The 15,361-nt window shown below is 45.1% G+C and overlaps 1 protein-coding gene across 11 annotated transcripts in view; it reads left to right on the top strand.

The window, feature by feature from the left end:
* The first annotated feature begins 14,617 nt into the window (after nucleotides 1-14,617).
* Nucleotides 14,618-15,361, top strand: part of PHF21A (PHD finger protein 21A) — a 193,578-nt gene continuing 192,834 nt past the window's right edge. For 3 of the 11 annotated variants that reach the window (XM_043910519.1, XM_043910429.1, XM_043910476.1), the window contains exon 1: nucleotides 14,622-15,304. The gene's annotated coding sequence lies outside the window, so the exon portion shown is untranslated. Of the gene's footprint in view, nucleotides 15,305-15,361 lie in introns of all 11 variants that reach the window. The other 8 variants (XM_043910500.1, XM_043910336.1, XM_043910400.1 and 5 more) reach the window with 6 other exon arrangements.

Genomic DNA, 15,361 nt, shown 5'->3' with positions numbered 1-15,361 from the left:
TGATACTTCCCTGTTTCAAAATATTTTTGAAAGATATTTGTTAACTTTCAAAAAACAAAAAATGTTACTCTTAAAAAAATGAAAGAAAGAAGGAAGGTGGGAGGGAGAGGAGGGATGGACAAACCAAATTAACTTGGTCCAAGCCCTCTTGGAGGACAGTTAGGATCCTGAGAAACCTACAAGGTGGGCTGATTTGATGGCTTTCAATACAACTCCTGAGATTTATTTAAATTTAGGGTTTTTTTTTTGTCTCCCAACTGGAGACTTCCAGCATCCTGGGATCTGCACAGGGTGAACCCATGAAGAGGAGAGCAGACACTGATACACTGTGGAGTGTCTGTCCTGCCCATAAGGACCCCCTTTCTTCTGCCTCCTTAAGGGGCCCTGGCAGTATCACAGTGGACTGTGCCAGGGTGAACCTCTGGCCCAGCTGGAGCAGAGCAGCCTCTCCTAGACATTCAGAAAAGGCCTGAGAGCTGGCCAGGGTCCGGCTGGCCTCTTGAGGTGGCTGCACAGGGCCGAGAACACCTCTTAGGTGGGGCCTCAGAGCTCACGCCTATGTCATGAGGCTCCCGGTGCCTTAAGAAATAAAGAAATGAGGCTACAGAAACGATGGTATATTTTTAATGTTTATATTGAACAAATTAATGCTTTTAACACCAAAAAAAATAGAGTGCCACAAAAATGATCTGTTCACAAGATAATTACAGGATTTATTCAAAATATTAATTCATGGTGCACTACAGGCGGTGTGGTCTACAGCCAAGAGGGCTTGTGCCAACCTCCCGCTCCCCTCCCGCCACGTGCCCCCAGGCTGTGAACTCCGCGCCCAGGAGGAAACCCGAGGGCAGCTGGCAGCAGGCAGACGTGGGGAGTCGCTGCACCCGCTTCTCCAGCCTTGCCAGGGCTCGAGTCCAGGTCCTTCTGAAGCCCACCGGGCGGGCCCCCTGAGACACTCATCCTTCCAACGAGGTCTCTTGTTCACTCACTCCTCCTGAAGTGGCTATATTTCTACCACAGGCCACCAGAAGAACTTCAGGACAACTTGCAGACAACCAGGTTCTTATTTTTCCCTTGCGATGAATCCCCCCCTCCCAGGGACAAAGGGAATTTTCAGCTTTCGAGGCCCTCGTCTGCACTGAGTTCATGCATATTCTCCCAAGGTGGAGGAGGATTGTCTAAAAGATGCTGAGTGGCAGAGAGAAGAATGTCACCTCAACATCCCTCCGCCAAGCCGGGAGAGGTTTGGCTGAGTCTCAAGGACGCAGGTTCAGACAAGGGCAGGCTTGGCTGCCTCTTACTGTGAGCCGGAGTCGTTTTCCTGTGGTGAAACAATGCTGGGGAGCCTCGGGGCCCTGCTTCAACGGCTCTTGCAGAGTGGATTGGTCCTAAAACTGGTTTCTGAAGTAGGGTGAAAGTGGTGAGGCGAGGTATCTGTCCTTTGGGGGGTCACCTGGCTGACTCTGCCCTGTGGGAAAATAGAATGGTAGAAGCTGCTTACCCTTAGAGATCTTGTTTCTCCGTGGTTCCCAGAGTGCCCAGCAGTGAGCCCTTAAATCAAGCAACTGTGCCAGTAGCTGTCTGTGGTCCCCAGGACTGTTGGCAACAAAAAGCCTTTGTCCTAGGGACTTCCCTGATGGTCCAGTGGCTAAGACTCCAAGCTTCCAATGCAGGGAGCCCCTGGTTCCATTCCTGGTCAGGGAACTAGATCCCACATGCCACAACTAAAGATCCTGCGTGCGGCAGCTAAGACCCAGCCCGGCCAAATAAATAAATAAATGAAGATATTTTTCAAAGGGCTTTGTCCTTCGTTTTTTGCTAAAACAGCCCCTGGAGAATGTTCTAGGACTCACCACCTCCCTTCCCATTGCAAACTGGAATGCATTCATTGAGTCAGCACAAATTTCCCGAGTACCTGCCTTGTGCTAGGCTCTGTCTAGGGGCTGGGAATACAGGGGTGATGATCAAGACAGTCGTGGCCCTCGGATCCTTTTACATCTTTCCATACAACTTTTCACCACCACCCTCAAATGTACATGAAATGCAAACACTCACAAAAAGAATCATGTTTCATTTCTCTCAACCCACCAAAGAATACCAAGTGTGTGTGTGTGTGTGAGAGAGAGAGAGAGATCTTGCCAGAGAGAAAACTTTCAGTTTTGCGGTAGTCTCCCGGAACAAGGGGTCCATTTTTGTCAGTCCTTGTTCAAAAATCCCATGTCCCTCACTCAATGCCCATACATATGTTACCCTCACAGTTTACATTCACAACGTGTACAGCTGGAGAGCGGCAAAGTCTGCCTCCCACATTATACAGAACGGATTGGCAGCTGGGACTGAAGGCGATAGAAATAAGCTATTGATCAAGGGTTATAAAAGTACTGCCACTGGGGTCCTGTGATGCTTGCAAGCTGAGGGCAGCAGTAAAGTGCTACACAAATGCAATAACATTTATAACCCGAGGGCAAGTGCTTTTTACATGAAAATAAAAAGCGGATCCTCTGTTTAATTCTTTCCCCCTCCTTAGGCTGGGTTGGCCTTTGACAGTGGCATTGACAGGTGCCTAAGCAGGACCACTCTGGATGGGCTGGCCTTGTGCCGAGTAGGTGACATGGGTTCTGCTTTGTCCCACGCCAGTGCCTTCTGGCGGTCTGTGGAGTAACCTGCACTTTGAAAGCTTCCCTGGCAGGCAGGAGGAAGCGGCCGTATCCTGTCATCCTGGAGGCCCAATGATGCCTTGGCCCCATGGGCCTGCCTTGGTTTGCTCTGTGGAGGTCGCCTGGTCCTATCGGGAGCTGAACTTTTTACTTGAATGGATGCTGGAAATCACTCCTTAGAGCTTCATTCTGTGACATTTGTAAAAAAGGAGAAGTCCTATTTTAGGGAGGAATAAATGGAGAAGGGAGATGGCTACAAAACAGTGAATACATCATAATGGCTGGACCTGAACCGCCCAGCTTTTTCTTCCCAAACTCGGCAGACCAGTGTTTCCTAACATGAGTTCACAGCAACATCAGTCCTGTAAGATGCTGGATTAAAGAAATAAATAAATAAAAATCTGGGCTATATAATCAAATAAATTGGGAAAATGCTTCCTCTTGGAGATTCTGATTGGGTCTTTGCAATTTAAATTTTCTAAGAAGCCCTGCACTAAGAAAACAGTATAACTTTGCTTAACAGCATTTCCTGGGTTTACTTGACTGCTAAGTTGTCCTCTCACTTAAAATTTCTTTGGTCTTTTCCCTTTATATTTCTTAATGCCTACTAACACACTTTGGGAAATGCTGCCAAGGTACGTATAATAGGATATGATATTTTGCCTGCCATATATTGTCTTCCTACCATGTGCAAGATACTTTACATGGTTATTTCTAATCGCCAAAACAACTCTACAAGGAGTATTATCCATATTTCGCAGATAAGAAGAGTGAGGCTAAGAATGGATAAATAACCTGCCCAAGGCCCTTCAGCCTAACCAGGATTCTTCACATAGGCAGTGCTGACTCCAAACTCCACATTTTCTATTATACCATCTGTCTTTCTGGGATAGAGACTTCCATCTCTTTTTGCCCAGGAGTTGGTGAGCTGCTTTTCTTGGGAGACCCTTGTCTCAGAATTAATTCATTCTTTCTAAAGCCTTGCCTGATTAATCTCTTAGCATAGCCCTACACCGTATTTCCTTCCTCCTGGCTCATGGGAATTCCCATTAGAAAGCAGAACCTGAATGTAAGTAGCCACGGGCAGGAATCCCAGTTTTGCCATTTACTATTTATGTGACTTTAGGCAATTTACTTAACCCCTCTGTACCTCAATTTTCTTATCTATAAAATTTTAAGTATGTGCAAAACATCTGGTCCAGAATGCTTGGTAACTGGCAGCTGTTACTTTTCACTGTTAATGATTAACAGTGAGTTTTCATGGAGAAAAAAAAAACTTACCAAGAAAATTTTAGGGATCCCTGTTTTAAATCCCCCCAACTATCCTGGTATGCTAAGACATGGTATTTTTGAGTTGACGATGAAGAAATAGAAACCTGTTAAGCCAGCGGCTCTTTCAGCGCACAGCTATCAAATAGCAGAGGGACTTCGCCTCTAAGTTCACAGAAAGTTAAGACACTCGGAGGTGTCAAATAGCTAAATGCGCCTGAGAAGGCAGAGAAATTCAGATTTTAAATTTGGGAGCAATTTCCCTTTGAAACCCAGTCAGCAGTGATCATAAAAATTTCTCTGAAATTTAAGTTTGGTAAAATGAGAAAATGAGAACCTTTCATTTTAAAAGTTAGATCTAAAATGTGACTAGAAGCAGGGCCCACTTGTATCACCCACTACCATATTTTGTTTGTTTACTTTTTCTTTTTCACAATTACTCAGGCCAGATCATTTTCCCTTAAAACAAGATTCTTCTGGAAACCGACTGAGGTTCCCATAGCATGGAGAACTAATGTTGTCATACTCTTAGTTGGTTTTGCTCTGTGATCTTTTTGGTTTTGCCTAGACTGCTGAGACAAGGATGCTCCAGGATGAAATGAGCTGTCTTTAGGCGCAGTTAGTCACAAAGCTTAGGTTCGAGCATTTCACCTTTGAATGAGTCTGTTCCCATCAACCCACTGACATTTATCATAGGAAATGTAGTCTTCACCCAGATTGGAATTGGAATGAGTTTTTCTTTTCTATTAGGTGAACATCAACAACACAATGTACTTGGAAGAAAGAAGTTTGTGCTTATGCTAATTGAGGAAGTAATATTAAAATAAAATGTTTGTGGCTCTGAGACTCATAACCCCTGTACCTTCTGGGAGTCAAAAGTCCCCAAGTGGCTGTTGGAAAGTGCTTCTTGTTTTTTAATTCTCTCTCAGTAAGTTAGGAGAACGTACTGCTGATTCTGGTCCCTACATCACTGTGTTATCTCCCTGTCCCCCAGCGCAGTTCTCAGCCCAAAGTTCGTAACCCACTACTGCCACTGGTAGTGGGACTAGTTTCCTAGTGGGAAACTCCCACCAGTTTCATTCACCCACTCAGATGCTGGGATGACAGAAGTAGTGTTATTTTAAATTAAAATGAAAATTTACTGAATTCCTCTTTCTTTCACGTACAGCACCAGTTTTCAGTAAACGCAGTCTTTTGCCATTTCTATCTCATCAGTTTTCTGCAGGCAAAGAGAGAGACATGAGCAGTATATGGTGTGTCCATTTTACAGATGGGAACACCAGTGGACTGTACGTCAAAGCTGAGAACAACTTCTCTCCCATTCATCAACATTACAGTGTGGAAGAGATTTGACTTATTCATGCCAATGAAGTGTAAAACACAAAGGATCAACCTCTGTTTAGCCCTGGGGAAGGAGTGATACAGCTTTCATCAATAGACATCTATAGACATAATGCTTTGGGTTCAGAGAACCTTAAAAACATTTATTATTCAAATAGTTTTCTTAGCATTACCACCTGTGTGAAATATTTTCCCGTTTCAGAGATGAAGCTAAAGGGAAAGTAGACTGACTGGACTTGAAAGGAGAACAGAGTCTAGGGCTTCTGCTTCTCCATTGCCGCCACTGTGGGGTGTGGTTCTGCGTTCTAGCTTGGATGCACACAGATGATGAGTTTAACAAGAATGGGTGTCAGGTTCATCCAGAGATCATGACCTCAGGATGTAAATTATTCAGCAACGAGGTTGATGTGACTATTTATAGGTCATAAATCAGTTATAAACTCAGAAATATGAGAACAGGTCCCTAAATAGGGAGGCAATTGTTACCTATCCAGGGTTTAATTTAAATAAGCAGGGTTGAAGCCAAGTATATTGCGTTTCTGATTCTCTCAGTGTTGGGCTTAGGGAGAAGTGGATTAGGATAGGTGCATTGATTATAACACGGGATGGGGGGTAAGTCCAGCTGTGACAACATGGATTTCCATCTAGAGCAAGCTCCAAATATTTGGTGATGGCTGATGCTCTGAGTTGAGAAGGATTCTGAGGCCGAGTTCAGGCTCTGGAAAGCCACAGGCCACAGATTTGCCATTCCTGACTTGGGTATTTCATCTTCTTATATCCATCAGTGACAGAGGTTTCCTCAAAGTGAGCCCACCAGGTCACATTTGCTCACCAAAATTGTCCTGCTGAATCCTGTACTCTGATGCATCTCCTACAGCCGATCAAGGAAAAAAAGAAACCAAATTGCTTCCTTTCAAAGACCCTTAGAGAGATGATAAGCCATTTGCAAGATGGAGATAATGAAGAAGAAATAAGGACACTCTTCGGTCCGGCTGTGACAGATTGGGCTGCTGGCGGGATTGGGGGTAACTCCTTGTCCCTGTTATCCAGGAGGGCAGATTTCTCTGCCATGTCTGGGTTCTGAAACTCAGCCTGCCTCCTTTCTTTTCTTCCTTAGCAATATATCTTTCTCTAGCCAGCATCCAAGCTGACACAAGTGCATCCCTCCATCGCATTTCAGTGTGAAGGAACGCCAGGCCTGAAGAGCTACATCTGACGTTATTCCAAGCTCTGAGTTGCTCCAGTCTCCTCACCGTGGAGAAAGCCCTCAGTGAGTCCCCTTCCTTCAGTGCCCAGGCCTTTCAAGGGTCTGACCCCTGGGACTATGTTTCCTGTGGCTGCTCCTTCTTCTCGTTCCTCTCTCTAGGCCCACATCAAACAAACTATCACTCCTAGACCTTACTCTGGTTTCTGAAAAATCAGGTCATGTCCTGTTTGGATGCCAGGCACACCCGTGGCTCTCTGTTCAGAATGGCACCGTCTTCATAGCTCCTTGGTTCAGCACCCTGCCCGCCGCCTCCAGGTTCTCTGCTTGGCCTGAGGTTTCCTTCTGCAGCCTTTCCCGCAGACCAACCCTCCCTGCTGGTCCTGAGACTCAGTGATAGCACCCCTTAGCTATTTTGATCCAACTTCTCTTCTGTGCAAATTTTTCCTTTTTTCTAAAAGAATTATGGAGATGTCTGTAACTTCTTTCCTGTGTGTCCCATGGCATCATTCTAAATAGGCAATAATTTACATTTAACTGAGAATTTAGGTACCAGACTCATCCAAATAACTGTTATTCCATTTAATCCTAACAACAATTCTATCATTATCCCCATTTAACAGATGAAAAGACTGAGGGACTAGACGCTAACTGTCCAGAATCATATAACAAGCAGTAAATGGCAACAGGCCTTTTACTATCTGATTTCAATTGATCCTTTTGCAAAACTGCCATGTGATCATTTAAAATCAAATTTGGACAGCAAAGGCATTACTGTGTCCTCTAGGAAATCTCCACTGTTTTTTTTTTTTCAAATTCATGGTAACCTTTTTTTTTTTTTTAATATCCTAATGATAAAACACATGTTTATGACAGAATTCTCAAACCTTTAAAAACACCCAGTGACTACATAGGTGTGTTTATTTTGTGAAAATTTACTGGTTGTGCACGATTTGTGATCTGTGTGCTTCTCTGTATGAATGTTATAATTTAATTAAACAGTTTATACCAAAGATACCCTCAGATACCTCCCTGTACCCTATTTAGGACTGCAATGCAATTTGCCAGTGCTAGGGGGGACGGTGAGTTTTGCAACAGCACCAAGTCAGATTTAAATATTGGACGTACATTGTGCTAGCTGGGCATACTAGGTCTGACCTTATGTGCTTTATGTGGTACAGAGGTTGTAAAAAACTTATTAGAACATTATTTCAATAAGGGGAGGAGAACCTTATGTTATTGCAACAAACTTGTGCCCTGATTTAACTTGAAAGATGAAAGGTTACATACTACAGTTTGATGCTGCTTTCCTTGTTTGGAATTTGGGATGCCACATATTTATAGCAAGGTTTCAGTTGTATAGATGTATTAATTGGTTCTTTAGATTTCCAGGTTTCAATGTTCACAGAAAAGAAATAACAATAAAATGATACGTATTTGGGCAATGTGATGCAGTTTACCAAAGACCAATAATATAATAATATTTATCCAGTACATATGGTGTAACTTATATCATTTAACCTCCATTAACAATGAGGTCATGTGATTATTTCTGTATTTTTCACACAAGGAAACTGTGACTTACAACAGTGCATCGTTTACCCAAGGTCAAGCCAAGACTGTGCAATTTCAATGTTCCTAATTCCTCAAGAACAAGCCCTGCTACTTCTCATTAACAGCTTGGACCTTCACAACAACCCTGTGGATTAAGTGTTACTGTTTCTCCCATTTTGGACAAGGAAATAGGACCAGAGAGATAAAGTGATTAGCTAGACATTTGCAGAGCCCAGACCCAAGCTCAGGTTCTCACGCGCTGAATCTGGGAATGCCTTCCACCAGATAACGTTCTTGTTCAAGGCCCACAATACAATTTATTTATGTTGATAATAGATAAACTAAAGGTGCACACAACAAGATGATAAAATTCTTTTCACATCCCCAGTCTTGGAGGATCTCCCTGTGATACTTTTAGCAGCTCAGCAGCTCTAAGGCAGACATTACAGCTCTTAATTGCAACCATTTTCGTTAACCACAGATCCAGCCTAAGCCCCCTGATCCACCTCCCTTAACTTTTTGGGAAAAGAATTGGGATCTGCTTCTGTGGAGGGCAGAGTCACACATATGCAAATACATACCTACATCTATCCGTGGTGTTTAGTGGTTTTCAACCCTGACCACCTGAAATCCCTCATCCTCTACCTCCCCACCAAACCTGGTGCAATTTTACCCTCCTTCCTCTGGCCCCATACACACGAAGAGGACTTTGGGCAACGTCTGGAGACATTTGTGGTTGTCACAACCGTGGGGGAGGTGCTGCTAGTATCTAGTGGATAGAGACCAAGGACACTATTAAATATCTGCTCTCCCCACCCCCCAGCACAAACTTATCTGGCTCCAAATGTCAATAGTGTGAGGTTGAAGAGCCTTAGTCTAGTCAATTCTACTAAACACATATACCTGAAGTTGCTTAGGATTAAACTGCTTATTTGGTGATTATGGCAAGGTAGTGAAATTGAAAGTACTCTTGAGAAGGTTGACTGCTTATTCACCAATATTTATTTATGTACCAGTTATATCTGACCCATTTCCAATGATAATTTCAGCTTACCATAAAAGCACACACAAGACAGTTAAGGAGATTTTTAAAAGATCAGAAACCATTGAGACAGAGGGGAGAAAGAACATACATTCAGCTTCTGCTAGTCACTGGGGATTTTCTGTCATAATTCTTTAAAAATCACATTGATATATCTTCTCTACTTATGTAAGTATTTTGTTGGTACAAGCCAGGCTTTCACTTATTGCAGCCCAATAAAAATTAGAAAGCAATTCCAGCAGTTACTTCCCTGCCTCAGTGAAGAGATAGGACCTTCAGATTTCCAGACAGTGTTAAAATCTTCTTTAGAGTGACCTCTTAAAAGACAATGGGGTTACTTTTCAACCTGGAGTAGAAAAAAGGACAGAGTTGGAGTGAAGGACAGGTAGGAGTTAGGGAGATTGGATGAGAAAACCATTCAAGTAGCCCTTTGTGGGGCAGGGTTCATTATGTTATTTGAAATACTGTCAAATTCCAGAATATCCGAGACAATCATATACAATTATGGTACAAAAACCTTAGTATCTAGGGTATGGCATGTATTATGTTACCATAAAACTATAAATAAGAAAATGTCAAAGACACTTCTTTATTCTCTAATAATAATATTTCTCTATGACACCATAATATGTAATGCCTCTTTATATTTTCCCTATATTTACAGTATCTCTGCATTAGACTGATCGCCTTTATAGGGAGCTAGCTGTTTTATCATTTTGAATGACATTTTACATTCTCTAAGAGAATCTCAATATTAATTAAATATTTTCTGTCCAGTGAAAGTTATTTAGATTCCTACCTCCTAACCTACACATACATATATGGTAAATGTGAAAAATAGAAACCATAAAAATACAAGAAGAAAACTGTAGGTATTTTTCTAATCATGGACTTTGAATGACCTCTTGAAACAATGGGATGGAAGGCAGGAATATACATAGGAAAACACTGACAGATTTAACTGTTTATATAAAAATTAAAGGGCTTCCCTGGTGGCTCATTGGTAAAGAACCTGCCTACCAGTGCAGGAGACACGTGTTCCATTCCTGGTCCAGGAAGATCCCACATGCCTCAGAGCAACTAAGCCCATATACCGAAACTACTGAGCCTGCGCCCTAGAGCGTATACTCCACACGGAGTATACACAACCAGAGGCCTGTGCACCCCAATGACAGAGCAGCTCCCCACTCGACGCAACTAGAGAAAAGCCCGCGCCACAACGAAGACCCAGCACAGCCAAATAAATAAATACAAATAAAAAACCATACTCCAATATTTAACAACATCCAAAACTTGAGTTTTACCTCTTCTCAGCAGGGTTTTGATGACTAATAAATGAGAATGGAGGGTAACGAGGTGGTAGGAGAGCAAACTCTTAAGTCACTGTGACCCTGCTATTATTATTATTCGGTCATTCCCGTCTGAAAGTTGAACTATTTACCTCAAAGGAACTTCTAGTGGTAAGCTTTCCATTTGCAGCTTATTTCCGGGATCTTCACTAACTTACACTACTTGCTATATTTTTTTTCCTTTAGCAAGAATATGCTGGCTGGCCCTTTCAAAAATCCTACAAAGTATTATATTTATTTTATGTATGAGAAATACCAGGGTTCAGAAGGCCTAAGTGCTTCTCTCAGGCCACACAGCTAGTGCGGGTCTACTGAGTGCCTCGTGTCAGGGACACCTAGAGCTTGAGAAAGACTCACGGAAATACAACACGGCCTTGAGTCACCCCAAGACTCATGGGATGCCACACGCCACGTTAGCACTGACGAGGTATTGGAACTCCACTGTTCACCTTTTACATGTTCACCGGTTTATATGTTTACGGAACACGTGTTTATGTGCTCACCGGTTACATTAACTCGGGAAACAAATCTGAAGGCACAGGAAAAGATGTCTTATGTGGCCTTGTGTGCCAGGCACTGTGCTGAGCACACGCCCTGAATTATTTCATTCCATTTTTTCAGTAGTCCTAAAAAGTAGGTATTAAGAGCTGCATTTTACAAGATAGGAAAACTAAGGCTCTGAAAGATTATTTGCCTCAGGTGCCTTAGTTGAGAAGCAATGATATGTCTTAGGTGTGAGAATCCTAGGGCCATTGGTTCCACTCCTTTCCACCATCTTAGAGTGAGGAAGAGTATATAAATGGAAACGTGGCCGCATAATGAATCACAAGCTAAAGGATTCTTTTTCATAGAGTTTTGATATATGTTATCAGACAATCATTTGGCTAAAATATTTTAATAAAATGTAAATATCAAACATGAGTTTACATTACATTGATTTTTTTTTTTTGAATTGGAGTGTAATTGCTTTCAATGTTGTGTCTGTTTCTGCTGCACAACAGCAGCAGAATGTGAATCAGCCATATGTATACGTAGATCCCCTCCCTCTAGAGCCTCCCACCACGCCCCACCTCCCCCAACCCGGCCTCTAGGTCAGCAGCGAGCACCAAGCTGAGCTCCCTGGGTTCTACAGCAGCTATTTTATGACACTCATTTTTGATTGCTATGGATTTAGTGAGAAATATTTGGGAAGTTTCCTGGTGGCGCTGACAGTAAACAACCAGCCTGCAATGCAGGAGACCCAGGTTCAATCCCTGGGTTGGGAAGATCCTCTGGAGAAGGGAGAGGAAACCCACTCTAATATTCTTGCCTGGAGAATTCCATGGACAGAGGAGCATGGTGGACAACAGTGTGATTGCTATTTAAACATGTTAATAACCGAGCACTTATACTAGAAGCTCAGGGGCTTTAGTCTTCAAAAATTGGGTTGATAAATGACAGCCCATGGGCCCAATCCTGCCCACCCACTGGTTCCTCGAGGCCCATGAGCTAAGAATGTTTTAACATTTTTTTTTCAAGGGTGAAAAAAATAGGAATATATTCTGACACATAAAAGTACATAAAATTAAAATGTCACGGCCCATAAATAAAGGCTTTATTACAACACAACCAGGTTCATTTGTTTACCTACTTTCTATGGCTACTCTCGTGTTACAACTGCATGGAGCTGAGAAGTTGTGACAGGCTATGTGGCCTACAGAGTCTAAGATAGTTACTATCTGGGCTTCTACAGAAAAAAAATTTGCTGACCCCTGTTCTACAGCATTCACACATTCAGGCACAATGTGAGTTTCTGAATTTTTTCTATGAAATTCTGAAACATTCTAATTTTTTTTTTCCTGCCAGAAAGAACGCTAAAGCAGCCTTTCTCTGAAAAAATTTTGATAGCCTGGGCTGATTCGAAACGACACCATTAGATTACAGTCCAGTGCCTAGTGGGTCCTTCTTGAAAGACCCCTGCCTTCACTCATCTTTTAGATACATTAGAGTTATCTCTAGACAGTAAAGCTGCATCTTACTACCCAACCAGGCCTTCCTTTATTTATACTGACTGCATTATGGGTTTAGTTTCACAACATTATGAGTTCATCCAAGCTTCTTGAATCATTTATAGGGACTTTCATTTTCGATCTCAAACTCTTCCACTCTGCTATGAAAATTTTTTTTTTTTAATGTAAAGCTCAGAGCACTAAATGGGTTACACATGTAAAATACAGCCCATAATTTTATTTATCCTTTAGCTTTAAGAAATCAGAATTTTAAAAATTGCTTTTTCTTGAGAAATGAAACTTAATTTTGCAGAAATAAAAAAATGCTTGCATGTCCAGGGATCTCAAAGCACCTCTGGTGGAAATACAAAACAGGGTAAAGAACGTCTATTTATTTTTAAATACTGTTTACTTCTTGAGGGAAATGGTATTTAATATAAAAGATGTGACTAGTAACAAATAGAGTCCAAGGCTATTTCAGGTTCTGTCAATGACTCACTTTGACTTTGAGCAAATCGCCTCGCGACTGTTGCTCTTTATCTGCAAAAACTGGACTTCATGCCTATGGGAGTTGCATGGCTAATCAATGCCTGAAAAATGCGTAGTGGCAGATGCTACAAAAGTGCTGAGCCTTAAAAACAAAACCACCCCCACCCCCCATTTGTATTCAGTTGAGGTTGGGGCTTATTGTTATTTAACATTCGAAGGCCAACACTACGTTTTAAGTCCAGCGTGCTGAACAGAACAGATAATAATCACCACCCAGTAGAAATTAAAAAAAAAAACAACCTAAGATTTTTGGACTTTTATTTTTTCCTTTTCGCGGTTAGGGGTTATTTTAGAATCTAGTAATATATCCATACAAAAACATTCAGCTCTAAGTTGAAAACTATCGATTTGAAAATCTAAATAAACCCCCTGGAAAAGAAAAAAAAAAAAAAAAAAAGCCTTTCCCCGCCCCGCCAAGAAATCTCTCAAAACAAGAATTCTTCTGATGTTTTTTTTTCCTCCCTGCAGTTCTCCATGTTACAGTCCTTGGAGGTAGAATAGGCATAAAATACTTTCACTAATAAAATATGACAAACCGCCGGATTATACGTGGCCGATTCCCAGTGATCGCCCAGCTACACAAAGCAGAAAAGTAAATGCCATCATCCCCCTTAGAACAAAAGAACTTAGGAATAAAAAACACGGAGGGGGGAGAAAGCGGCAATAAATGAAGGCGAGCGAGGACCCCGGCCCCCGCCCCTCCCCGAAGCGAGTGTGGGACGGAGTGTGGCTAATAAAGTGGTTCAAGGGTAGTTATTTGGAAAGGGGGCGGGGTAGCGAGGGGAGGGAGCGGGCGAGCGAGCGAGCGAGCGGCGGCCGGGGATTGCATGTTGCATTCGACTTGAGGTGGCATCTTTCTCCTGTTGCCTGGACCACGCTCCCCCATTGCAGTGCTTCCCTCCTCGCTTCTCTCCATCTCTGCCCTCCACGGCTTTCTCCCCCCCGCCACCCCCTTCCAAACTGCTGTTGCACTGGAGGGAGTTGGGGCCGCTCCGGAGCCCCTTTTGCAGCTCCTGCCGACGGGAGGGGGGAGTTGGGCTCGGGCCGCCGAGTTGGTGGTGTTGCTGGTGCTGGGGGTTGGGGGGGGGGGGGTGGCGGCCGCAGCGGGCTCCGGCCTCGCCTCAGCTGCAGCTCCTTGGGTGCCGAGCTGCAGCGCTGCACGGGCCCATCATTGCGGCGGCCCCGGAGTTTGGCCGCTCGGTGCTCAGCCCCATCACCGCCGCCGCCGCCGCCGCTGCACTGGAGTTTGGCTGCCGCTGCCCTACTTCACTCTAGTTTAGTTTCACTCACTTTACATCCGGGTTTTTTCCCTAGGCAATGGGGGCCGCAGCACACCCCGTTCCTTAGGCAAAGTGAAATAAATTCGCCGCACCGACACGTCAAGTAGTCCGCCCGCCCGAGCGCCGCCGCGGGCCCCCCGCCGCCCCTCCCGCCGCCCCCCCACCCCCCCGGGGGAGGTGAGGGGCCCGTGCTTCCCCGGGAGCCGCGGGGAGGGAGGTGCGGGGTGGGGGGGGGGGCCCGGGCCGGCCGCCGTACAACTCCGCCCGGCGGCTCCCGCCCCCCCCCGCCCGTGCCCCTCTACCCCGGCGCCTCCTCTCCTTCCCCCCGCCCCCCCCCCCCAACGCCGCCCTCGTCCCCGCTTTCCTCAGCCCCAGTCCCTCTCGCCCGGCTCTCGGGAGCGGCGGGGGCGCGCACGGCCGCGGCGGCGGCGGGCCGGCGGGGCCGCGCGGCGGGCTCCCGCGCGGGCGAGAGTGTGTCTGGGCCTGGGCGGAGGGATCCCCGGGCTGAGGCGGCGGAGGTGCTGCGGCCCGGGGCCGGGTGGTGAATGGGCTGGTGGTGCTCGCCGCCGCCGCCGCCGCCGCTGCTGAGGAGGAGGAGGAGGATGAAGAGTTGGGCTTGTTTGTCTCCCACAGTTTCTCTCCTGCTGCTCTGATTTCTGCCCTCCCGTTCCGGCCCGGGGCCTGTGTGTGTGTCTGTGTGTGTCTCTCCTGGACGAGGAGGAGGATCCAGTTCCTCCCCCCCACCCCCTCCTCCCCACCCCCCCTTGCCTGGGGAAGAGGAGGAAAGAAACAGCCCAGAGAGAGAGAGAGAGGGAGAGAGAGAGAGAGTGAGTGAGGGAGAGAGGGAGAGAGAGAGGAGGAGGAGGGAGAGGGGAACAACCTACCATCTTAACACACTAATATCTAAAAAGTGCGAGAGGCCCAGAGCAGCAGAGAAGCAGCAGCAGCCGCTCCAGCGCCTTCCCTCCCTCCCCATGAAGAAGAGTTCCCTCCTCCTCCTCCTCCTTGCTTCTCCTGCTCAGAGTTCCTGCCTCCAGCTGCCAGGGGGGACAGCCAGCCAGCAGCAGGAGGGTGCAGTATCCCAGCTTTTCCATTCTCTCTTCTCCTCACTCTCCTCTCCTCTCTCTC

The sequence above is a fragment of the Cervus elaphus genome, chromosome 1 (genome assembly GCF_910594005.1).
Source record: "Cervus elaphus chromosome 1, mCerEla1.1, whole genome shotgun sequence".
NCBI classification, from domain to species: domain Eukaryota; kingdom Metazoa; phylum Chordata; class Mammalia; order Artiodactyla; family Cervidae; genus Cervus; species Cervus elaphus.
The sequence above is the reverse complement of the archived record's forward strand: the minus strand, read 5'-3'. Positions and strand labels throughout refer to the sequence as shown.